The sequence below is a fragment of the Protopterus annectens genome, chromosome 7.part0 (assembly GCF_019279795.1).
Source record: "Protopterus annectens isolate FY-2018-M chromosome 7.part0, PAN1.0, whole genome shotgun sequence".
Classification (NCBI taxonomy): Eukaryota; Metazoa; Chordata; order Ceratodontiformes; family Protopteridae; genus Protopterus; species Protopterus annectens.
The window spans coordinates 1,369,360,650-1,369,387,379 of record NC_056739.1 but is presented as its reverse complement, the minus strand read 5'-3'; positions in this window follow the sequence as shown (position 1 = coordinate 1,369,387,379).

Genomic DNA, 26,730 nt, shown 5'->3' with positions numbered 1-26,730 from the left:
TATGTGTTGTTTCACTTTCCTTTGTAATCTCAAGAATTGAGCTGATGCACAAAATCTCATTTAGGCTACACGTGTATAGTTCTAAATGACAATGAAGTTTACTTTGACTAAAAGTATAATAGCTAACCTCATTCACCTCAATGTTAACTCTTGTATAGCTCAATGGATAATCAACTGGTTAAGGGAGATATCGCAAAAAGAACAGCAGGTTGCTTAACTAAGCCCTTGAAGGTGTTGTCCCTCAGAGCTCAGTTTTAGGACCTCTCTTATTTTATCTGTTTTATTCAGAATTACACGTAGTGAACTGTTAATAACATAGTAAAAGACTGTAAACTGAGAAATATGATTATCTCCTTCAAGGATGCACGTTCAGTACCATTAGCATTTAGCAATGTTAATTTAAGAAACAAAGATATATATGCTTTAACTACCAAATTAAAAGGGGCATGTTTAAAGTAGACAATGAAATTAGATACTTATGAATCACTATAAACAATGAACTAAGCTTTCATCAGAGTGCAACAAAAGTCAGAAAGGTCTGCTGTGTAACAGACATCATACTGAAAGACACAATCCGTAGACTATGGGAAGAAATTGCACTCCTATGTACATGCTGATTGAGATAATTTCTGGAATTTTAAATAATTTTTAGTTTCTACCCTTGCCATGATGTATCCTTTATATTTCATCCTGGTGTGTTATGGACTTTTCTGCAAAATGTATATGCCATAACGTAATATTACTGCTTCAGATCCTCACTGAAAATGAGTCCCACCATTTGAACCCAGTTAGTAAAAACTATAAATAGACAAATAAATGTTATGTGAAGATTTTGAACTAGCTAAAAATATAAGCATACACAACTCTGATTTTTCAGAAGAGTAAAGGTAGATGACTATTTCAGAGCGGTTTTGTGTCTGTGCAGGATTATTTACACATTCTATAAACTGTCTTTCATTGGTTTCACCACCGAAAGAGATTCACAAATATGAACACTGTATTACATGTGCACATCTCCAAACCTGAGCGTATACAGTGATGAATAAAACAAATGTAATATATTTTTAACAGTGATTGCAGATGTGTTTTTCGCTTCCTATTATTTATAATTTCTTTATCTTCCTGCATGAAGTGATGGGAGGCTTATAAAACATACAAGGAGAATGATAACAATGAATAGATAAAACATTGCTAAATATTTTGAGAGATAACTCATGTTAGAAAATGAAGTCTGCAGGAATGGAGGTGATAACCATGAAAGAAAGAAATGCATATCACTTAAAAATGTGGAATCAAATTGCACCTTGATTAATCTATTTTTTATTTAGTTCAATCAGAAAATGTATACAACGATACCTTTATGAAAAAATAGGAGGCAAATGCAATATATAAAAAGGTAATGTAAAATATAATAAATATAATGTTACCATTCAAGGAAATCCTTGACTATACAGTGAAAATGAGGTAGGTTAAATACATTTAAAAAATGCACATGTTAAAGTTATTCGAGTCCTTCAGGAAGGTTACCTAACCAAGTCATAAAGTGCAGAACAGTGTCCAGCAGAAAAAAATAAAATATGTTTAAATACTATGATACATGCAAATATTTATCAAAGCTGATGAGCATTAAACAGGAAAGGGATTACATAATGCACAATGAAGATTGGTTGACATGATACTATAAAGGCAGTGCCTAGACTGATTGATCTTTTTAATGAAGTAGTAAGAAATGCCCTACATTTTAAAATATATTTGTCTAGTCAAAGCAACAATCATATATATATATATATATCATCATTATCTTCTTTTGGCTGTTCCCGTTAGGGGTTGCCACAGTGGATTATCTGTTTCCATTTCTTCCTGTCCTCTGTATCTTGCTCTGCCACACCAACCACCTGCATGTCCTCTCTCACCACATCCATAAACCTTATCTTATGCCTTCCTCTTTTCCTGTTTCCTGATAGCTTCATCCTTAGCATCTTTTTCCCACTGTACTCAGCATCCCCCCTCAGCACGTCCAAACCAATGTAATCTTGCCTCTCTGGCTTTGTCTCCAAACCTTCCAACCTGGGCTGACCCTCTAATATACTTATTCCTAATCCTGTCCACCCTCGTCACACCCAGTGCAAATCTTAACATCTTTAACTCTGCCATATCCAGCTCTAACTCTTGCCTTTTTGTCAATCCCACTGTCTCCAACCCGTATAACATAGCTGGTCTCACTACCCTCTTGTATACCTTCCCTTATATACATATATATATATATATATATATATATATATATATATATATGTGTGTGTGTGTGTGTGTGTGTGTGTGTGTGTATATACACACACACATATATATATATATATATATATATTTATATATATATATATATATAGATCCAGGTTAAGAAATGCACTCTGGAAGACATTATTGTACACCATGTACCACATATGTAAGCGTTGTTGTCAAGCCTTAGCTGTATTTACAAGGATGAAAATAGTGACAGCAATTTGAAAGGAGTGAATAAGTTATCAGCAAAGAAGGCCAGACAATATTTATTATAGACATGTATACCGCATAGAAAAAGACAATACATCGACAATTCATAGGTTCATAGGTTCATAGGTTCATACTAGGCTATCTGCCCTAGGGCATTTATAAGCCTAGTCAGAGTGTGTTTGGCTTTCGCCACCCATTTTAAATTAATTTTGCTATGCCCTTTTTCGAGGTTAGTATACGGTGCCTCTGTCTAACAGTGACACATAAGTGATACCCGGGCTAAACCTATGATCTCCCATCCACTCATCAAGATTCCTCTTGAAGAGAGTCAATGAGGGACTCTGCCTAACGTGGACTGGGATTTTATTCCAGAGTGAAGGGAGCCTCTGGGTTATGAATCTGTCCCACCAGCATGTCCTATTTATTTCAGTGCTGAGGTTCAAGTCTCTCGAGCGCATAGCTCGATGGGATTTGGATTTTCTGAGGTGCAGCATGTCCATTAATTCCAGGTTGGACATGGCTTTATACGTCAGGCACAGATTGCCTCTGAGCAGGCGGTATGCCACTGAGTAGAGCTGGAGTTTCTTTAACCGGGCAGCATATGGCATCTGTTTGAGCCCTTTGATCCTCTTGGTGAGGTACTTTTGGGGTATTTCCAGTTGCTGCAGGTGTCTGATAAGGTACATCCCAAAAGGGGCATTGTACTCAATTATGGGCCTGATGAGGGATGAGTAAAGAGGCACGATGACCTCCCCTGATCTAGATGTGAATCCCTTCATGATTAGATGGGCTATATAAAATGTTTTTCTAACCACTTTGGCCACGTGGTTGTCAAATGAGAGATTGCTATCAACTTGGGTCCCCAGGTCCCTAATTACTTCATCTGTACTTAATGGATTACCACCTATGTGGTAATTTGTGGGCACTTTGTTTTTGCCAAAGGGGGTGACTATACACTTTTTGGCGTTTAGCTTGAGGCCATGACTCTGGCACCAGTTGTCTGTTTCTATGAGACCCTTTTGGAGGATGCATGTGTCAGCCAGAGAGTCGATTATGGCGCCCAGTTTGCAGTCATCTGCGAACTTGGTCAGCCACAGTCCTTCCATGTTGGCCTGTACCTCCGAGAAATATATACCGAACAAGAGAGGTCCCAGGACTGAGCCTTGTGGGATGCCACTTGTAACTGATTTGGAGTCTGACATGGCTCCAGCAATTCTAACCATGTGGGTTCTGTCCTTGAGCCAGTCTGCAACCCATCTAGTGACATAGGGGTTTATATTTAAGCTGGTGAGCTTATCTTTAATGCCCGAGTGGGGTATTGTATCAAAGGCTTTTGCGAGGTCCAGGTAGGCTGTGTGGACCACCTTCCCCTCGTCAATGGTCTTGGTGACTGTTTCAAAGAAATCGACCAGGTTTAAGAGACAGGATCTGCCCTTAACAAAGCCGAACTGGGTAGGATCCAGTGTCTGTAGGTCCCCAATATCTTTATTTATGAGGTCCATGATGATCCTTTCCATAGCTTTGCAGACCAAGCTAGTCTGGCTTATGGGGCGATAGTTTCCAGGATCCGTTGAGGCACCACCTTTGTGGAGAGGGACCACTGTTGCTGTATGCCACTCTTTGGGTACATATCCTGTAGTAAGGCTGAGATTGAACAGTAGTTTTATGTTTGGGTTTAGCTCTTCTTGAAGTTCATGTAGGACACAGCCTGGGACACCATCTGATCCCATTGATGCTGTGTTTTTTGCTTTGGAGAGGGTGGCTCTTACATGAGAATCTGAGATGTCGGAGGGGCAGCACTCTGCTGGGATAGATATTTGCCCTTTTGGTGGGGAGGGGGGAGAGGTTTGCACTGAACCTGTCAGCTAGGATGTTGGCAATGTCTGTGGGTTAGGTGTATTTTTTGTCATTTTGGACTAATTCTGAGCATATCTGGGAATTCCCATCCAGGTTCCTAACATAACTAAAGAAAGCCTTGTGATTATCCTTAGTGTCCTGTGCAATTTTTCTCTCGAAGCTGGCCTTAGACGATTTTATGAGTGCCTGTAGTTTTTTTCTAATACTGATCAGAGATGCCTTCCCTTTTTGGGATTTTGCTCTATCATGTAGTAGCTTCCTCCTTCTATTGTATAGTTTGTTTATGGCTGGGGTCCACCAGACAGGACATCTGCCTTTGGAGGATTGGGTCTTGGTTTTATTTGGAATTGCATGATCCATGCATTCCTGAAGGTGTTCATAGAATGTGTTTATAAAGGATTCTGCGGTCTGGGCCATATTTTCCACAGGCCCGGGGGCTTTGAAGGATTCCACCTCAGTTTTGAGGAGTGTGAAATTTGCTTTAGAGAAGTTTTTCACTGTGGTTTTCTGGGCAGGGTTGGGATCAGGATGTGAATATCCAGTGAGATTAGTTTATGGTCTGATCTTACCAGTGAGGGATACACTTCTGGTCTGGAGCATAGAGTCCCCATGTTGGTGATGATCAGGTCCAGTATGTTTTCCCCTCTTGTGGAAGTGGTAACAAGTTGTTCCATAGCATTTGAGTTTATAAATTCTAGGAACCTTTGGGCTAGGGTGTTGGAGCTAGAGTAATGCTCCCAGTCTATGTTTGGGTAGTTGAAGTCGCCCAATATAATGGTGTTTGGAGAGACCTTCATATTTTCCAGTGTTCTCAGGAAAGCTGAGTGGGGTTCCTGGGTTTGGGAGGGTGGTCTGTAGTAGGCTATAAACTGAAAGGCAGTTTTATCCACTGTTAGTTGCACATGGATAGTCTCTGATGCTTCGTGCTGTGCCACTAACCTGGAGGTGTGGGTATCTTTGACGAATATTGATACTCCCCCTCCTTTTGTGGTTCGGTCCAAGTTTTGGGGCCGAAAAGCATGGTATGAGGTATAACCTGGTAGTGCTGGGGTGCTCTCAGGAGCCTTGAACCAGGTTTCTGTTACTGCACAGATATCGATGTTCTCCATGCTAAGGAGAGTTTCGAGTGCGTGCATCTTGAGGTTTAGAATTCTGGCGTTGAGTAGCATTACTCTTAGTTTCTTATCCCTTGTGATACCTATGGAGGTGGGTTTGTCTTTTGAGCCTTGCCTAAAAAAGGCACTATGGAGGTAGCAAGAGCATTTGCCAATATCTGAAAGCCCAGGGGTGACAGGTGCAAGCCGTCCCTAGCGAAGCATCGTGGCTTGTCGAGCATGTCATCCCAGGCTGACAGGCATTGGATCCCCTTTGAATGACACCAGTACTTAAGCCAATTGTTGAAATTGATCATCTTTTCTTCATATTGTGTCATCATTCTTGGTGAGGGTAAGATGCTACTCAAGGTCAGGGTCATACCGGCCTGGGCTACATGTTCAGAGAGCTCCCCTATGTCTCTTTTCATGTAGTCCAAGGAGGTACATCTCAGGTCATTCACACCAGCATGGACAATGACTGAGTCATATTTGTACTTGCCTTGGAGTGACCTGAGTGCTTGTGTTATGTGGCGGATCCTAGCACCCGAGAGGCAGCTCACCGTGACCTTCTCCTTGTTCAGCCTGGTGAGTGGGATGTCAGTGTGCCTGACGATAGAGTCACCTATTACAAGTGTATCAGGTGTGTTGTTTAGCCTTAAGGGCTGTGACTGTTCGGCAAACTGGCTTTGTGAGCTATGTGTTGCACATGTTTTGTTTTGGGGTAGCGGTTGCTTGGGTGTCTGCTTTGGAGGTCTCTGCTGCTTAGGCAGATTTTTATTTAGAGCCTCAGAGTATGTTTTTGTGTGTTTATGTGTTTGGTTTGCTGTCGTGGTAGGTCTATGTGAGACTGGAATTATAGTGAGTGTGGTTTCCTTCTCCTCCTGACTGGTTACACCAGTACTGAGTTGAGAGAGCTTAGCCTCCAGTTTTGCTATATGGTTGCATCTCTCATATGTGCTGGAATTTGTTGGGAGGAGGAGAGGGTTGTCTGTGTACATGAGGCAGTTGTAACATTGCCTCAAGATTCCCAGATTCACCAGCTGGACCGGAGAGGAGATTGACAACTGATCTTTGGACATGCTAGAATAGTATTGGGAATTCCTTTATAATTGAAAAAAAGGGCCAATGGGGAACAAGGTACTCAAGGGGAGTTTGTGAGGGTGTAGTGCTTTTAAATTTTTAGTGCTGATTTATATAATTGCTTTAGTGAGCAAGTGCCAGTTAACTTAAATGCAATGTGTTACAGGTAACTTAAATGCAAAAACGACAAACAGTAACTTTCTTTCAAGTGAAACAAGGAAATAAGTACAGTAAGCAATGCAGATATCACTAGGGATCCACAGAAGCACTGAAAAGCCGCGTTTTAGCTGGAATTAGTGTTTCAGGGAAATAACAAGCAAACAAACAACAAGCATACAAACAAAGCTAGATTCAACAGGCCTGGATCTAGTCTATGCTGCAGCAAACAAGGTGTACCAGTTTCAGTAAGAAACAGTTCAAATATGCAGGCACTATAAGCCTTTAACCAGCAATTCCCAGCTCAGAAGGGCAGAGTCCAGCCTCTCCTCCCACAAGAGTGCAGACCACGAACCTTCTTAATGTAAAATAACTGGTCTGAAGCCCAAGTGCTTAAACCAGAACTAATACACTTTTAGAATAACAGACACTGAGCCCTCAATCAGCAGTTCCCAACTTAGAAGGATGTAAGCTACCTATCCTGCCACCACAGTGCAGGCCACAAACCTTCCTAATGTAAAACAACTGGTCTGAAGCCCAAGTGCTTAATCCAAAAGATTTAGAATGATAGCTACACTTTAATCAAGTTACTACCAAGCAGTAATAAATACAGTTGAATATTTTAAAGAATGCCTGGATTAGTGCTCAAGTTATACAAACAAAGCTAGATTCAGCAGGCCTGGATCTAGTCTATGCTACAGCAAACAAGGTGTACCAATTTCAGTAAGAAGCAGTTCAAATATGCAGGCACTATAAGCCTTTAACCAGAAATTCCCAGCTCAGAAGGGCAGAGTCCAGCCTCTCCTCCCACAAAAGTGCAGACCACGAACCCTCTTAATGTAAAATAACTGTCCTGAAACCCAAGTGCTTAAACCAGAATTAATACACTTTTAGAATAACAGACACTGAGCCCTCAATCAGCAGTTCCCAACTTAGAAGGATGTAAGCTACCTGTTCTGCCACTACAGTGCAGACCACAAACCTTCTTAATGTAAAACAACTGGTCTGAACCAAGTGCTTAAACTAAAAGGCTTAGAATGAGTTACACCAAGCAGTAATAAATACAATTGAGTACTTTTAAGATGACGCAAAAGCAAAATAAAGTAGGAAGAAACACAAATACAGTAAAAGCAGATAAATCTTTTTTTTTTTTTTGAGTGAGCAAATGAGATGGGTCCAGGAGTTACAGGACAGAAACAAGTGCAAATGCAGGCCTTCAAATTAGAAAGTTGAGAGAGATGGAAGACCGCCCAAATGGCCAATAACTACAAATGCTGGGCAGAACCACTCCCTATGTGGTAGACAGGTTACCTAATGCTTACCACTCCCACTGATAAGCTAGAAGGCTTCTCTCCTGTAATTAACAAAATTATAACACTATTAAAATATACAGCCTCCTGTTACACTTAACTATGTAGGCATTAACTAAACCAAATTTAAGATAAATCTAATAAATGCAAAGCAAAGGATCTCAAGCAGGCAAACTAAACCAGGAAAAAAGAAAATGACAAAAAAAGGAAAACAAATCCATCTCAGAAACAAAGAATAACCAGTTTATTAAACATCCTAACTCAGCTTTCAAACAATATGTGATTCTGCAGGCATTAAAATCAGCATTTCCATATTATAAAATTTAAATAACCTATTTAGTCAGTCATATGACTCCATACAACCAATCAATTCTTGTATTGTCTGAGTTTGAGTTTCAGAACAGGTTTAATTGATGCATTTTTATTTAACCCTGGGTAACTGTCTGCCCTAAATATGGATAGCCATTTATATTCATTAAATTCTGTTCTTTTGTCAAATCATCCCCTCTTTAAAAAAATATATTGTGCAAAATGGTACATTTGAGAACATATATATTATCATTATCTCTTATATATTTAAATAATGCATTAATGTCAATATTTCTCACTTTTTAATTTCTCCAAGTCTTTTGAGTTTCTAATACCATAACATGATTCCTATGACAAAGTACGATTAAAGTTCATGAAATTATTATTGTTTCAATCTTTGATGTCAGCCAGTAGTGCTCTTTGTAGCACCCACAATATGCCCAGTAATGACTCCTTCTACGATTCATAGAGTTACATGTATCAGTTGCATATCTAAGTACAAATGTAAATTCTTTTTATAAGACCCGTTGATCCTACTACTATTGGAGCTGTCTGGTTATCCTTCTTCCACACTGCCCTCATTTCTGCCTGCAAATCCTTTATGATTTTGTGTCTCTCTGTATGTAAGACACTGTAGTCACTGGATGTAGCCATTTCAAAGATCATTGCCACTTTCTCCTAAATATTCAATGGATTTTGTAAACAAACATGTCTGTAGTCCATTATCTTGGGCCACCAGTATAAACCTTTCATCGTTTGGTTTAAATTCACATCTCCTTAACCATTCTTGCATTTGATCCTGATCAACATGAAGTTGTTCCAAGAGTTGTCTGTACTTACAACTATATTTATGCATTTTCCACATTTCTTGCCTTCTCATCTGATCCTTCTCCCTATATTCTTTCTTTAGTTTTTTGGCACATTCAGTTACTGCCTGATTTTTTCTACTAATGGCTTGATTTCCATTCCTGATTAACACTGATATGCTGCTTCTAAACTAAACAGGGAAGTCATCTTGGACTTATTTTCCTCATGTTTTAAAACTTTCACTATGTTTGGGTCTTATAAGGTCAGCAGATATGTATGCAGTCATACGACTGCAGATTTATACATGTAATCTATTTTGAGGAGGTCCATACCGCCTTCAAAATGCGGACTATATAGTCTTGGTATACACTGACTCTTATAAATCATTTGATAAGCATGAATCACCCTTATTGTTTTACTTTTCAACCTATCCAACACCTTTTGGGGCCACTCAGTTACTCCAAACTGTAAGTTAGGACACAGAGAGCAAATTGGTTAATAGCCTGGACCTTGCTCCTAGATGTCAGTGCTGTTTTCACTATTAATTTTAGTTTTCAAAAGTATTTCTTACTAAGTTTTTCACATTTGTTCATGTTTTATTGTTGATCCTTCAATTCCAAAATAGTTATATACTCCCACTTGCTCGAGTTCTTTTATATCACATTTCTGTCCCGGGCTAATGTTTTCTTGGTGCTCCAGCTTTCCTGCTTTAAAGGTTGCTTTTGCACATTATCATAACCTAATACCATTATTATAGCATCTGAAAAAGTTTCACCACTTGCAGTTGTGCTTTCAGTTCCTCATCTGATGAAATATACAGTTTTAGATCATCCACAAAAGATGATGAGAAGTCTTAACACTTTGTTTTCTATGAGCCACATTGTAGCCATGACTTAATCTGTAAATGGAAAGCTTAATGGGTTAAGGGCAAGATAAAAGAGCACTGGTGACAGAGTCACCCTGGAATATCCCCCCTTTGAATTTTTATCCCTGTAATAATAATGCGACCTTTAGCATGGCTTAACTGCAAAGTGGTTTGCCACTGCTTCATGGTCACTGTAATGTAAATCGATCAGTGTACGGTGTTATCTTATACATTTCTAAGCTCTCTTTTATCCATGCATGTGGAATACTGTCAAATGTTGTTTTGCAGTCTATCCATACCATACTTGGATTCTTCCCTGTTTTACAGTTCTCCATTATGACTTTATTTAACAACAAATGATACTTTGTTCCATATGACTTTCTCTTAACTTTTTGTTCTTTTGCCATGACTGAGTTTTCTTCTAAATGACTATAAATTCTATTGGCATCAGTTCCAGTGTATAGTTTATAAGTCGTCAGAAGTCAAGTTATTTTTGTATATTTTTTAGGATAGTTTGCAGGTTGACTCTTAAGTAGAGGATTGTTTTTCCTCTTGTTAACCAGGTTGGAGTCTGTTTGGGGTGAGCATATAAACAGTTCTTATTCATGGCTAAATCTTCATGCAAAGATGTTAATACTTTTAGCCAGAAGTTTAGGTACTGCATCTGGACCTGGGGTTTTCCAGTTAGGGGCTTTTCTTAACTTTGACTCAATCTCTCTGGCCATCAGTCATCATATTTCATATCTTGTACATTTCAACTTCTTTCTTTTACTTCTTCTGTCCATTCAGCATTGTTATGTTTCACTGGCTCTTCATAGATACTTCTCCAAAATATATCTATTTCTTCCATGTTTTGGTGGTGTTTCAATTCCTTTTTGCCTTGTTTCATAGTTCTCTACATAAAACTTTTTTGGGTCATCAATAAATTGCTTATTTTGTACTTTTCCTTTATGCTTTGAATATCTTTTTTTTCTGCCTGTGCTGATATTTTTAGTTTATTATTTGTGATAGTGCACGATAGATCCTGATCTGTTCTGAAACTGGTCATTGCTTTTATCATGTTTATCTATTTTATTATTATTTCTGTACTTTTCTAACAGTGATACTTCTTATCTTAATTGCTTTAATTGTTTTCTGCATTTAATACTTCCATGATAGCACTTGATTTCTCCCCTTCCTTTCTATTGCTGCCCTTTGTTTTTGTGGTAAGTCTTTATCTATTATTGATTTAGTTGCACAGTAATATATACTATTTACTTCTGTTATATTGCATGAATCTCTATGAACAGCCCTAATTACTGTGTTCATTTGTTTCATAAAACTAACTTTATGGGTTTTATTGACTTTCTGTAGTCTATTTCTTTCACTCATCTTAATACGTCTATCCATCTCTATTAAATCAAGCAACTCTTCTCTTATATCATTTTCTTCTAAACTGACGGCACATTATTTGTTCTCCATTTCCTGCTGACATTCTACAGAATGTTACAGAGAATCTTCCAGTGCCATATTCTCTTTAGTTTCATCCTGATTTATCCTTTGCTTTTCATATGGGAACACACTGGCCTATTACTCCACAACCAATACTGATGGTGTCAGAGTTGCTACAGTTTCCTGTTCCTTTCCTTGCTGTGCAACTCCAAGTGAACTTTTGTACTGGTTTCTTATGGAAGGCTTCAAAGTATCTTCATAAAATGAAGTCCTAATTCACATGTCCTAAATGATGTCCTAATTCACATTGTAAGTATGCCTGTGGAACTGCACCTCATGTTCATATTATCCCAAGCATTGTGATTGCATATATACTCTCTACTGCTCCAAACTTTGTGACTGTATATACTCCTTTTGTTGTTTCATGTAAGTACTGCTAAATCTTTGTGGCGCTTTTCTTCCCGGGCCTCCACTGAAAATGGGATCACCTAGGTCCAGTGGACCTCCCAGTAAACAAATCCATTAAATAAATAAATAAATAAATATAGCAACTGATCAGATGTTTCCCATGCCACTGGTTTCTCCTTAATTTTGGGATCCATTGCTCTAGCCTGCTGTGATGTTATCAGAGTTAGATTTTCTACACTAAATCCTTCACTTCACAGGTAATCCATAACCTCAGTTTCTATTTCTTTAACTTCTTCATTATTAATCATCTTTTCTACTTTTCCTCTTTGTTCTCTTATTTTTTGTGTTGTAAAATTGTCTATATCCAGATGCCTTTGCCTGTATTTCTCTCCAAATATCTTTGGTGCGCTTTAGGTATTGATTAGTTTCGCTTTCTCATTTGCATAAATGTTGCACCATATTAAATCTCTTTTTCTTTCCCACGTCCATATTTCATCAGATGTATCCTGCTCCTCCTGTTTCTCCTTACTTAGGAGACTCAGTGTTCCATCATGCTGTGATATAACCTGTGTTAAACTGAGTGCACTAAATCCTTCACTTTGCAAGTATTCCATAACTTCAGCTTCTTTTTTTCACCTTCTACTTTACTCATCTGTTCTACATTCTCTTTTTGTGATCTTATTTTTAATTGTGAAAATTTTCTATATCTGGATGCCTTTGCCTATATTGCTCTTCAAATATCTTTGGGGCTACTTTTTTGAATTGATTAATTTGGCTTTCTCCTTTACATAAATATTGTACAATATCAGATCAGTCTTTCTTTCCCATGACCATTTTTCTTTTTTATATTTTTGCAGTTCACCAGTTGCTTTTTTTTCCAAATGGCCCAAGGTTTCTTAGCTTATACAATGTTTTTTTCAAAAATCTGTTATATTAATGAACCAATTTTTTTTTTTTTTTTTTTTTTTTTTTTTTATGGGAAGCTTCTGGCAGTTTGTTTTTGAGCAAGTATTTTTCTTTCCTCTAATTTCTCTCTTAATCTTTTTGTATATCTTCTGTCTGGAAATTCTGGGCTTCTTGCATAATAGTAACAATACATAATTTTTTTCTTATCCTCAATAGTCCACTCTATCATCTTTATGGCTCATTTTTGGCCTGTAAGTTTTTGTGATTTTTGTGGACTACTACTTCCTTCTATAACAGAGGGACCATCCTTGCCCTGAGCCTGCCCTAGCCTCATTATGGGAAGGTTTTTGTGTCTTGCGAATTCTAAACTGTCATTTTTCCATTCCTGTCACCAGTGCACCTACCAGGATTGGGCACTTTTTCATCCTGGTTCACGTGCACCCAGCCATCTTTTTTATTTTTTAATCTAATTCTGTCCATGATAAATGCTATATAAAATACAGTCTATATATCAGTATCATCTTGGTGGAGACAAAACCAAAACAGAAGGTGGCAAGCCGAAAAAATCCAAAGGCGTTTTCCGTTGCAGGAAGAAACGCCTTTGGATTTTTTCGGCTTGCCACCTTCTGTTTTGGTTTTGTCGCCACTAGTTTTTTGTTTTTTTGCACTAGTATCGTCTTGGTGAGATTTTGTGGTGAGATATTTTTCCTATAATGTTTAATAGATGTTCACAAACTCCTTTCAGTTTTCTGTTTGATTTTCTTATATAAAATAGCAAACATTTAACACATAAAGCCATATAAACTATTTTCTCTGAATCACAATCAGCATATGCATTCAAAAAGAATTATTTCTTTGTAACCGGATATGTAATTGTATTACTTTTACAAAATATACATTTCTGACACCTAAATGTTCCACATCATTTACTGTGTCAATTATTAATAATTATACAATGACCCCCCATTAATATTCCAAAATGTGCATGCTGATTGGTCAGTGTCCATGTTGTAAATCAGAATTATACTAATGGAAAAAGGTCCGGTCGCCCGGACTTTTTCCATTAGTATAAGTCTTTTTTTAAAGCAACGGAGAATGCAAGATTTCTTTTGCTTTTTAGACACTGTCTCGCTATGTTAAAGGAGTTTAACATAGCGAGACAGCTTTAAAAAAAGTAACAGAGATCTTCCTTTCTTCGTTGCTTTTTTTAAAGCTGTCTCGCTATGTTAAATGGGTTTAACATAACAAGACTGCTTTAAAAAAAAGCAACGGAGATCTTGCTTTCTCCATTGCTTCCACCCACAGCTCTGATGTACTGCATAAGCATACGCATGCGCAGTACATCAGAACTGCCACAAAATACCAGGCAGCTGCGGAAGGGCAGCAAGGAGGCATTATACAATGCCATTATTTAAGAAAAGTAAGTATTTTTTTCTTAAATAATGTCATTGTATAATAGCAATAACCCACTTCTGGGTGTGAGTAATGCTGGATTTACCCACAGTTGTCTTTGTTTGGCCACTCAGGCTTCGCCCTCGTGACCAAACCACACCAACCGTGGGTAAATCCAGCATTACCCACACCCAGTTGTGGGTTATTGCTATATTGAATCATCCTGTTCTTTATAAGAAAGAAGTTGTTTCAAATTATTCTTTCTTTTGTACCCATATTGCGGGCCCCTTATAAGATTAAAGGTGGGTGAGTGTTCACATATAAATAGTTACATCAAGTTACAAAGAAAGAATTATATTTTGAATGCATATGGCGATTGTTTATATGGCTTTCTGCATTAAATGTTTTCTATTGGATTTTCCTTTATAAAATAATAAACTGGGAATTGGTTATTAGGAGTCAAATGGCTAGCTAAATAGATTATTTTAATTTTATATAATGTAAGTATTGATTTTAATGCCTGATGAAACACTTGTGTGAAAGCTGAGCTAGGATTTTAAATAAACTGGTTGTTCTTTGGTTCTGACCTGGAATTCATTTTTGTCAGAATATTTTTCAAGAAAAAAGAGACAGCGATTCGCAAAATCTTGTGCTTAAACTCAGAAAATACAAGAAATAATTGGTTGTTTGGAGTCATATGACTGACTGACTAGCTTTTTATACTATGCGAGTGTTGAATGTCTGATGAAGCACTTATTGTGTGAAAGCTGAGACAGCATTTTTAACAAACTGGTTGTCCTTTGGTTCTGAGCCTGATTTTTTTTTTCTTTTTTATTATAAATCCAAGTAAAATGAGCTCAGCTCATTGATGAAGTTGTACTACAATTCAAATGTCAGTTTATTTATTTAACCAGATAAACAACTAAGTAGAAGTGCTTCTCTTCAAGCCCACCCATAATCAAAGTTCAATTAAATTACTTATTTATGGCTACAAGGCATGCTCATTAGTTGTTCACAGCTTCAACCCTGGGCAGTAATGTGTCAGCTCATAGCCTTAATCCTATGCTCTAACTTTCAGTTATTGAATGGTCATGCTTTTACCCAGACCAGAAATACCAGTGCAAATCAAAACATTTAAGCAATGGCATTTCAAATTAATTGTAAATATTAAATTAACAAATAAATAAGAGTAATATTCAACCAAAGTGTCCGAAAATACCGATTTTCATAATTTTTGAACATAATCATAAAAAGCAGACTTCAATAACTTCCATAATTCACTGGAAATGTTTACTTGCAAATAAGCATCTTTCCCCCACACCATTTTACTAATGTGTGCTAACCCTAACCCTGACCCTGCACCTTACCTTTGAAAAACCCTTTCCATAACACTACCACTACAAAAGACAGGTTCAGACACAAACACTATGCAATAACACACTCCCATAACACTAAAGCTATCCCCTTACCTAACTCTTACTCTAACCCTAACTCACACAGATACACAACCACCCTAACATCTACCTACTTACCTGTGCCTACAAAGTGAACTGTCAACAAAGTGAGTTGTCAGCAAAATGAATTGTTGATATTCTGATACTGCAGTTTTCAAACTCTCAATATAATGAATGGCAACCAGAAATTCAGGGCTAGCCTGAAAGAGTATGGCTGCATAGATATTGACCTTTGCCATGACAGCCAGCAAATAAGCAGTTTTAGTAAGTGGGAGTAACAATAAAAAAGAATCCAACACTAATGAACAAACTAAACTGCTTGAACAGTTTAAAAATGCTTTTCCTGTTGAGAGGTTATTCATCCTTTTTGAGAACATGTTGCTAGTGGTGGTAAAGGTTGGTTCATATAATGCTTTGGTCGTACAACAGCAGCAATTACTGAAGGACTTGGCAAAAAAAATTAGAAGACTGCGTGATGAGAGTATTACAAACAGAAGGGGATCAGCCAGATATGAAGAAATGACTTTTGGATAGCCACGTTGGGCTGACAAAACGATTAAAAAAAAAATTGACAACCTTGAGAATCAGCCCCACTGAGGAAATGTTCACATAAAGGAACACCAGAAATGGTGGGGGAGTGGGATCCACAGTCACTAATAGAGCATATGTTGTATGATTCCTTGATTAAAAGAATTAACAGAGCTGGAAGGAAACAGACAGGCTCCTCAGCAGCCCGAAGGCACATTTTAGCTGCAATGCACTGAGCTCTTACCAGTGGCTGGATAATCTTCAGCAGCCAGAGGCATCAAGGTGCCCATTGGGAAGTCCAGTCTATTTTTTTTTATTTTTATTTGTTTATTTTTTTAGAGCAGATTACTCCCAATACTTGTTTGGCATAAGGCAGCAGATGAATAAACAGGGACGGGCAGAGCTGGGATTTCAAGCCATTTTACTGCATCCTATAGTATTATCTATAAAAACTGAGGATCAGAAAATATTTCTATATAAAGGTGACGAAGTAGAAGATTATTTGAAGAAATTATGACAGAAGTGTGCCCTTTTAGATGAGAGAGACTTTTATCCAGAAAAAATGGAGTGGGATTTGGTTAGGAAGAAGAGGCATAGGCTGTCATTCAGGCAGAAAGTGCCTCCAAAAAGATGTTAATCCCTGAGAAATACTCCTGCCCAAGTGGCAAGGAATTAGTGAGGAAAAATGTTGCAGATGAAAGTACTACTCCTAAGAATGAGCGGGAGATACTGAGATCAGAGATTGAGCAGCAAAGCAAGAGGTGAGATGGGAAAGTAGCTCAGAGTCCAGCAAATAGTGGTTCTATCAGAATGGGGATGGGACAGTAGGAAGGTAACAAATAGGAGGCAAGGAGCAGACAAGGAAACTGTCATCCCCAATTTTCTCCAGTTCATCGGATACAACAAATCAGCATTGTTGGTCAGCAAAATGGCTTGAGAAGCTAAACAAAAATCTGAATGATGGTTGACTTGACATTAATATTGAATAGAACTCATTCATTTTGTTAGAGAAAGAAGTACCAGAGTATTGAAAAGAACATTGAGGACCCTAGAAATGTAGAGCTTTGTTATTTGCAATGCTATGTGTAGTGTATTACTTATTCTGCAGGCTGCTTTGACTGTGAGATAAAACAGGAATATGGCGCATTTTCATTCTTTCTTTCTCTTTCTTTCTTTTTTTCTTATTGTTGGGGCTGAAATATGATACCTCAAGTGAGAACATGATTGTAAAGATCTTCATTATGTTGTTCTAACTCATTTGCTTCTCTCTACAGATCCCACAGGAAGCTGTCAAATATAAGACCATCTTGGCATGCAGCATGTGAACGTCTCGGTAGCGCTGTCTTGATAACTGGAATTCTTTTAATTGATGTAAGCTATGATTCTGCAATATATATCTGAGAAGATCTCATTAATGTAATCAGAAATTGTGCTTGATTGTGTTTTTCACTATTCATCATTTGGTAAAGGGTCCAGGACTACAGGAAGCAGCTTGTTATCAGGTCACAGCCTTAATCCTGTGTACTATCAGACTCTGCATGTAGATCTGTCATAAAAGCAGGTAACATGACTACAGCACTGATAACTTTTGTGACCTATTAGAGTGTGTGTGTGTGTGTGTGTGTGTGTGTGTGTGTGTGTGTGTGTGTGTGTGTGTGTGTGTGTGTGTGTGTGTGTGTGTGTGTGTGTGCGTGTGTGCGTGCGTGCGTGTGCGTGTGTGTGTGTGTGTGTGTGTGTGTGTGTGTGTGTGTGTGTCTTTTGGACATTAATAGTCGAGACACATTGCTAAGTAACACCATTGGAGACATCATGCAATAAAACAATACTTAGGTTATTTCTGCAACAGGCATTGCATTATGCACCCATGCTGATTTGCATGATGACACAAGCACACTGCATTATGCATCCATGCTGATTTGCATGATGACACAAGCACATTGCATTATGCACCCGTGGTGATTTGCATGATGACACAAGCACACTGCATTAGGTACCTATGCTGATTTGCATGATGACACAAGCACACTGCATTATGCGCCCATGCTGATTTGCATGATGACACAAGCACACTGCGTTATGCACCCATGCTGATTTAAATGATGACACAAGTACACTGCATTATGTATCCATGCTGATTTGTATCATGACAAACTGAACAGGAATATGGATGAAAGTATCTGACTGGTATTAGAAGCACAGATGCAGTGACCATGAATACATGTCCACAGTGCAGATGACAAGCCTCCTGTCTGACTTTCAGACTATACACACTTGGTATGACAACACATAAAACACTTCCATTAGTAGCAGCAGTCAAATTTAAGGGTGGCATTCATAGTCATTATGCATAGATGAGGAGGGTATCTGCACAGGGTTTATATTACCTTATTGAAAAGCCGTAATATCAAATGGCTTTTCATCAAACTGTAAAAGTCGAAAGCTTAAAATAGCGAAAACGTGAATGAGTGAATTCTTTCCCTGGGAAAGAAACTGCTTGGCCATCCTTGTGAGTTTGCCCTTTCCCCACTGTAGTGCGATCTCAGAGTTGGTATATTTAGTTAGGGGGATTGTGGGGAGCACAGCCCCCCATTTTGTTATGTTTAGATTAGTGTGTAGTTGGTGGTAGGGCTAGTGATTTCTTTCCCAGGGAAAGAAATTGCCCATTTGCGCTTTCGCTATTTTAAGCTTTCGACTTTTATGGTTCAATGAAAAGCCATTCAATATTATGGCTTTTGGATAACGTAATATAGACCCTCTGCACAGGCTATGCCTAAACACAGCTAAGAACAGATTCAGATAAACTAGCTGCACTTAGGAGAAGCTACTTGAACCAGTCTGAGAAAATCTAATGCAAATGAGGAATGTGTGAAAAACCCATGACTATTCTACACAAATAAGAAGCTCTTCAAAGTCACTTGTTAATGTGCATCTGCACTGTGTTTATAAGGTTTATAAAAAAAATTAAGTCACACCTTCTGTATTCACTTTGCAATCTGTGATGCTGCTTGCATTCATTGCTAGCTTAGCTATTTTCCATTATGAGGTTCTCATCTTGGTTGTGCCAAAAACCTGTGCACCTAACGGAGCTCATTGACGGAGAAGACATAGATGCAGGCAAAGTATAACCCTTCTGAACTTTACTGATTATAAAATAATGGGCAGGTTTAGAATGTAAAGGGACATGGTAAAGACTTTGGTGAGTTTGTATGCCAACAGACAAGGACTGGGTGGATGCGCAGCCTTCTTACACCTGTGGATACCAAGGTATGTATAGCCCTCATTATGCTTACCACAGGGAACTTCCAGAGACAAACTGGGGACACAATAGGTATCTCACAGGCTTCTGCCTCAAAGATACTTTAAAGGTTCCTCAAAATACTTTTGGCACATGTGGATCAGTACATTTATTTCCAAGTGTTGCCTTGGGACCAAGCCAGCACTGTGAGTGCCCTCTACAGAATAGCATGCCTTCCTGAAGTATTTGGTTCAACTGATTGCACCTAAGATGCTATTAGGGCCCCATCTGAAACATGGGGGGAGTGAAATGGGAACAGGAAATGCTACAATTCCCTCAACTGCCAGGTAGTGTGTGATGCACTGGGTGCAACATGCCAGTAAAGCATTGTAGTGCTGAGAATTCCCATATCTGGCACATAAGTTCATTGCACTGTCTCCTTCTGCATGGTATGATTCCTCATGGACACCTAGTTGGTAAGTGCAAGATATCAATATGGATTCTAACCAGAGTTACTTCTTTAACTATAGAATGCCCTAGGTAGTATGGGGTAATCCCACACATTTTTTTTATTTTGTATCCCTTTCTTTTCTTGTTTTTTCAAGTGACACAAGCTACCCATTTGAACTTTTGCTAACAACAGACTGTTACCTTCAGGGAGCTGCTGAGGAGAGGTTCAATACTGCTCTGTCCACACAGATAGTCACTGAGTGATTGCTTGACCTTCTGAAAGCCCTTGTCCATAGACTCTGCAAGTGCCCTTCAGTATGACCCTGCTACCTCATGGAGGATGTTTACTCCCTGCTACATTGTACATAACATGATCACGCACTGGAAGTTGTGCAACTGCTGCAGCCAGTCAACAGCAGTGCAGTGTATTCTGCAACCAATGGCAATAGTGCAAGTGGGCAGCAGATGGCTGTTGCACAGCAACCCCTCTGGTAGGCAAATGCATGGTATATGACTGTTCAAGCAAAGGAGTTGTATCTAGTCCACAACTATGGAGTATGATATTCACTATGTAGGAATGCAAATCTACACATATAATACTTAATGCAGAGAGTGTTACATGTGGGCTATGTTGAATGGTGCATGGTTAGCTTACACTGTACATCAGACATTTCCATACACATAAAGAATTTTTTTCAGAATGTATTGGCAGACATCATTTGTACAGTGTGGTGGTCAGTGGCACAAGTATGCAGTAGAACCTCTAGACACTGATGTAACAATGCTGCAGGATCTAGACCGTGACTGAGAGGTTCTACCACCAGTTCTGGAAGTATGACAAGGGCTATCTGCCTTCTTCTTCGGTGAAACTACATGACTACCTGCAGCAATTTCTTGAGATGCACATGATATATATCCACCACGCATGTGCATAGTCCCTCATCCATGTCTAGGTCTGCTCCCAGTGTGGATCTGACTAGTATATATATGGATGCTGACAAGTATGCCATGTGTATAATTATACTGTGCATGAAGATCATCATTGCAGTGTCCCGGTTTTCCATAATTCTCATGTACTGGTGAAATTCCTTGCATGCATCTTGCAATGCTCTCATTATGACTATCTGTCTCTCAGAAGCAGTAGCTTGGGCATGAACTATGTCATTGCACATCTGGTGCTGGGCAGCCAAGGCTTTGCATGTCTCTGAAGCTGTGAAATATGTCTTTGCCTGGCACCTCTGTGTACAGGGGTGACAGTAGATATCACTGCCTTAGAAAACGTAGTCACCTAATCAAGTTTCAAGCTGTTCATAAGAGGAAGATATTGAGCTACACAGTGTCAGCCATGCCTGCTGTAATGTCATTTCCTCATTAGAGTAAGTGTGTGAGCCTGTGTCACTGCCTATGGAGTTATCCACCTGCTGTGGGTATAAGGGGCCCAGGCAGTATACTTCGTGGTTATGTGCACTCTCCCCAACCTGTATCATGATTAGCAGAGTTATGCCATCATCATAGAGAGACATTCCACTGTTAACATCAGCCTGCTGTGCTGAAGCACAGAATGTGATTAGTTCTAGTGCTGACTCTGTGAAAAAGTACATCAATATGTGATTAATGTGACACACATAAATATATATATATATATATATATATATATATATATATATATATATATATATATATATATGTCACAAATATATAAATCCAGCACTCACAATACAGTAAACTCTCAGTTAACCAGCACCCATGAGGACTGGTAGATGCTGGATAACTGTAGTTTCTGGTTTCTTGAGAGTTACTATTAAAAATAGGCCTGACTAATACTGTACCCTATACTGTTTGGTTTGACTTGTTCTCAAGTTGGGGAGAGAGGGAATGTATTCTGATCTTCCTTTTTAAATCTCTAAAACTCTAAAAACATAAGTATGTTTCTGCAGCAGCAAAATAGAAAGTGCAACATATGAAAATTGTACTGAATTTCTTTAATTTTTTTTGCCGGCTGTTTGAGAGTGCTGGTTGCTTGAGTTCCAGTTAACTGGGAGTTTACTATATTTGCCAATAGTCCATAATCCAAAATAATCCAAAATATGATGGCGCCAGTGGACAAAACCAGTTTGCAGAGTTTGTTACAGCCAGACCACCACTTTGGATTTTAGAGTTTGTTACTGCTAAACCATTATTTTGGATTATTGCAGAGTTTGTTATAGCCAGACTACTATTTTGGACTCAGTATTTGTAACAGACAGATTATCAGGCCTGCAGCATTTGTCACAGCCTGCTGAGTTTCTTATGGACTAAAAGCCACCATTTGGGTTTATCTGAGCCTCACTCATTCTTTAATTGCTGTGGATACCATCTTGTGGTGCCTGTTTATATCATGAAAATGGTGAATATTGTGAGTGCTGGATTTATTTATTTGTGACATTTATATTTATTTCCACGTACCTGTTTGGTCGTGCACCTATTGGTGTTGTTGGCACATTTTACAATACCCACAGTTATAGCTATTCCACAGATTTCACAATCCAACTTCCCCCTTTAATTTCCAGAGAACAAGTTCTCTCAGCCCAATTAAAAGCTAATAACACCTCATCTATGTGCCCTGATAATATAATAGGTTGGTTGATTATCAGTGCTAAATATGGCCCATCTGAAACCCTTATTACCTCTTTAATGTACAGGCTACATTTCTGAAGCATAGAAAACAACCATTGTAATACGATTAACACAATAGTGGCCAAACCATGAACCCTAGTAGCTACAGACTCAGTCACAAATGAAAAGCTATGGAACATATTATCTCAGAAATCTTAAATCTGGACAGTGAAAATTTCTTAACCCTGGACTCCCATCAATTCAACTTTGTCAAAGGAAAGTTCCACCTCTAACTTCACTAATTTCTTTGAGAAGGTAACTGAAGCAGTGAATAGTGGTTATGCATTATATACAGCTTGTCTTGACCTGGTCAAGGCATTTGACACTATTTTTGATGCAGGTATTAGTAACAGACATGTAAATCAAAATGTAAATCCTTATGTTGTTAAGAGCATGGCTATCTGGTTGTCTGATAGAAGCCATAGGATCATAGGAGGTTACTAGGCTAATGACCCTAAGGCTCTTACAAGCCTAGTCAAGTTCTACCCTTATTTCCACGATCAGCACATATCACTCCTGTCCAAAAGGGACATGGGGGAACCCCTGGGGTGAATTTACAGTTTCATAGTTTCATAGTTTAGTACTAGGCTTTCTGCCCTGGGGCATTTGTAAGCCTAGCCATAGTGATGTGGCTTTCGCCACCCCATGAAATGGTACAAAAATGCACAGAATAGATTTAGAATACTGTGCCTCTGTCTAGTAGTGACACAATGAAGGCCTCCTTATATAACAGAATTAGTTTACTGTGCCCCTGTCTAGCAGTGACACAGATGTGACCCCTGGGGTAAACTTACGATCTCCCATCCACTCATCAAGATTTCTCCTGAAGAGAGTCAGTGAGGGGCTCTGCCTAACATGAACTGGGATCTTGTTCCAAAGCATGGGAAGCCTCTTGGTTATGAATCTATCCCTCCAGCATGTCCTATTCATACTTGTGCCGAGGTTTAAGTCTTTAGCTCTCGTGGTCCTGATGGATTTGGATTTTTTGAGGTGGAGCATGTCCATCAGATCCTGATTGGACATGGCCTTGTACCTCAGGCAGAGATCACCTCTGAGCAGGCGGTATGCTACTGAATAGAGCTGGAGTTTCTTTAGTCTGGCAGAATAAGACATATGTTGGAGACCCTTGATCCTCTTGGTGACGTACTTTTGTGGTCTCTCCAGCTGTTGTAAATGCCGGGTGAGGTACATACTAAATGGGGCATTGTACTCAATCATGGGTCTGATGAGGGAAGAGTATAGGGGTACAATGACATCCTTGGATCTGGATGTGAATCCCTTCATGATGAGGTGTGCAAGGTAGAATGTTTTTCTAACCACTTTGGCAACGTGGGTGTCAAATGAGAGATCGCTGTCGACTTGGGTCCCTAGGTCTCTGATTACTTTTTCCGTACTCAGTGGGTTGCTGTCTATGTGATAATTTGTGGGTACTTTGGTTTTCCCAAAGGGGATGACTATACATTTTTTGGCATTTAGTTTAAGGCTGTGACTCCGGCACCAGTTGTCCATTTCTGTGAGGCCTTTTTGTAGGATGTATGTGTCCGCTGGTGTATCGACTATGGCGCCTAGTTTGCAGTCATCTGCGAACTTTGTCAGCCACAACCCTCCCATGTTTGCTTTAACATCTGAGAAATAAATGCCGAACAAGAGGGGTCCCAGGACAGATCCCTGTGGGACACCACTTGTGACTGGCTTTGAGTCTGACATTGCTCCAGCGATTTTAACTTTATGGGTTCTGTCCTTTAGCCAGTTTGCAACCCATCTAGTGACATAAGGGTTTACGTTTAAGCTGGTGAGCTTATCTATGATGCCTGAGTGGGGTATTGTGTTGAAGGCCTTAGCCAAGTCCAGGTAGGCTGTATGGACTGCTTTGCCCTCATCAATGGCTCTAGTGACTGTTTCAAAAAAGTCAACCAGGTTCAAAAGGCAGGATCTGCCCTTTACAAAGCCGAACTGGGTGGGGTCAAGTGTCTGTAGGTCCCCTATGTCTCTGTTTATGAGTTCCATAACGATTCTTTCCATAGCTTTGTAGACCAGGCTGGTTAAGCTTATGGGGCAGTAGTTCCCAGGGTCTGTAGAGGTACCCCCTTTGTGGAGTGGGACCACTGTTGCTGTACGCCACTGTTCAGGTACATATCCTGTAGTAAGGCTAAGGTTAAATAGCATTTTTATGTGCAGGTTTAGCTCCTCTTGGAGTTCACGTAGCACGCAACCCGGGATACCATCAGGTCCCATTGATGCTGTGTTTTTAGCTTTGTTGAGGGCGGTTCTCACTTGGACATCTGAGATGACAGGAGATTACATTCAGCTGGGATAAGTATTTCTTCTTTGGGGTGAGGAGGGAGAAATTTGCACTGAACCTGTCAGCCAGAATGTTGGCAATATCTGTGGGTTCAGTGTATTTTTGTTGTTGTGAACTAACTCTGAGCATATCTGAGGGTTTCCCCAGGTTTCTAACATAGCTGAAGAAGGCTTTGTGGTTATCTTTAGTGTCCTTAGCGATTTTTCTCTCAAAGTTGGCCTTGGATGTTTTTATGAGAGAATGTAGTTTTCTGCTAATGTTGATCAGAGATGTCTTCCCTTTATGGGATTTTGCTCTGTCGTGCAGTAGCTTCCTTCTTTTGTTATACAATTTGTTAATGGCTGAGGTCCACCAGACAGGACGCTTGCCTTTGGTGGAGAGGGACTTGGATTTATTTGGGATTGCATGATCCATGCATTCTTGGAGATGTCCATAGAAAGCATTTGTGAAGGATTCGGCATTGTGGGATGTGGTATCCACTAGCCCAGTGGGCTTAAAGAATACCATCTCAGTCTTAAGAAGAGTGGTCTGCTTTTGAGAAGTTTTTCACTGTGGTCTTTTGTGCTGGGGGTGGAGGTGGGATGTGTATATCCAGGGTGATTAGTTTGTGGTCATATCTCACTAGTGAGGGGTATACCTCTGGTGTGGAGCATTTTGTCCCCATGTTTGTGATGATCAGGTCTAGTATATTATCTCCCCTAGTGGGAGAGGTGACTAGTTGTTCCAGTGCATTTGAATTTATGAATTCCAGGAACCTTTGGGCTAGGGTGTTAGGGCTAGAATAATGTACCCAATCTATGTTTGGGTAGTTGAAGTCTCCCAGTATGATAGTATTTTGTGATACATTCATATCCTCCAATGTCTTCAGGACGGCTGAGTGGGGTTCCTAAGATTGGGAGGGTGGTCTTTAACATGCTACCAGATGTATAGCAGTTTTTCCTATGGTTAGTTGCACCTGTATGGTCTCTGATGCTTCATGTGCTGCTACTAACCTGGAGGTGTGGGTGTCCTTGATGAATATGGACACTCCCCCTCCCTTTGTGGTTCGGCCCGGGTTTTGGGGCCGAAAAGAATGATACGAGGTATAGCCTGGTAGCACTGGGGAGCTCTCAGGAGCCTTGAACCAGGTTTCAGTTACTGCACAGATGTCAATGTTCTCCATACTGAGGAGTGCATCGAGTGCCTGCATCTTGAGATTTAGACTTCTGGCGTTACCCATCCAATTGTCCAGATTGCGTTTGAAGAGGGCCAATGAGGTGCTCTACTTGACATGAAGCATGAGTCTATTCCAAAGGTGTGGTACCCTCTGGGAGACAAATCTGTCCCTCCAGCAAGTTCTATTAATGTCACATACCAGGTTAAGGCCATTAGAGTGAGTATCTTGTGTACCATTTGACTTACAGATATGCAGCATTTCTAATAAAACACGGTGAAAGATTGCCTTATATGCAAGGCAGAGATCACCTCTGAGTAGTTTGTATGAAACAGAATAAAATGACAGTGATTTCAGATGATCCTCATAGGACAGATGCTGAAGACTTTGAATTTTCTTTGTGAGGAGCCTTTTTGGTCTCTCCAATTGCTTAGATGGCTGGAAAGGTGCATATCAAAAGGGGCATTGTACTCAGTTGTTGGCCAGATGAGGGAAGAGTACAGGGAGGTTATAACTTCTTTCTTTATGGAGGCAATGCCTTAATTATGAGATGAGCAATACAGAATACCCTTCCTACCACTGTGGAGACATGGTGATCAAAGGTAAGGTTGCTGTCAACCTGTGTGCCAGGTGTCTGATGTATGGTATGATGCTGTATGGTCTCTGATGCTTCATGTGCTGCTACTAACCTGGAGGTGTGGGTGTCCTTGATGAATATGGACACTCCCCCTCCCTTTGTGGTTCGGCCCGGGTTTTGGGGCCGAAAAGAATGATACGAGGTATAGCCTGGTAGCACTGGGGAGCTCTCAGGAGCCTTGAACCAGGTTTCAGTTACTGCACAGATGTCAATG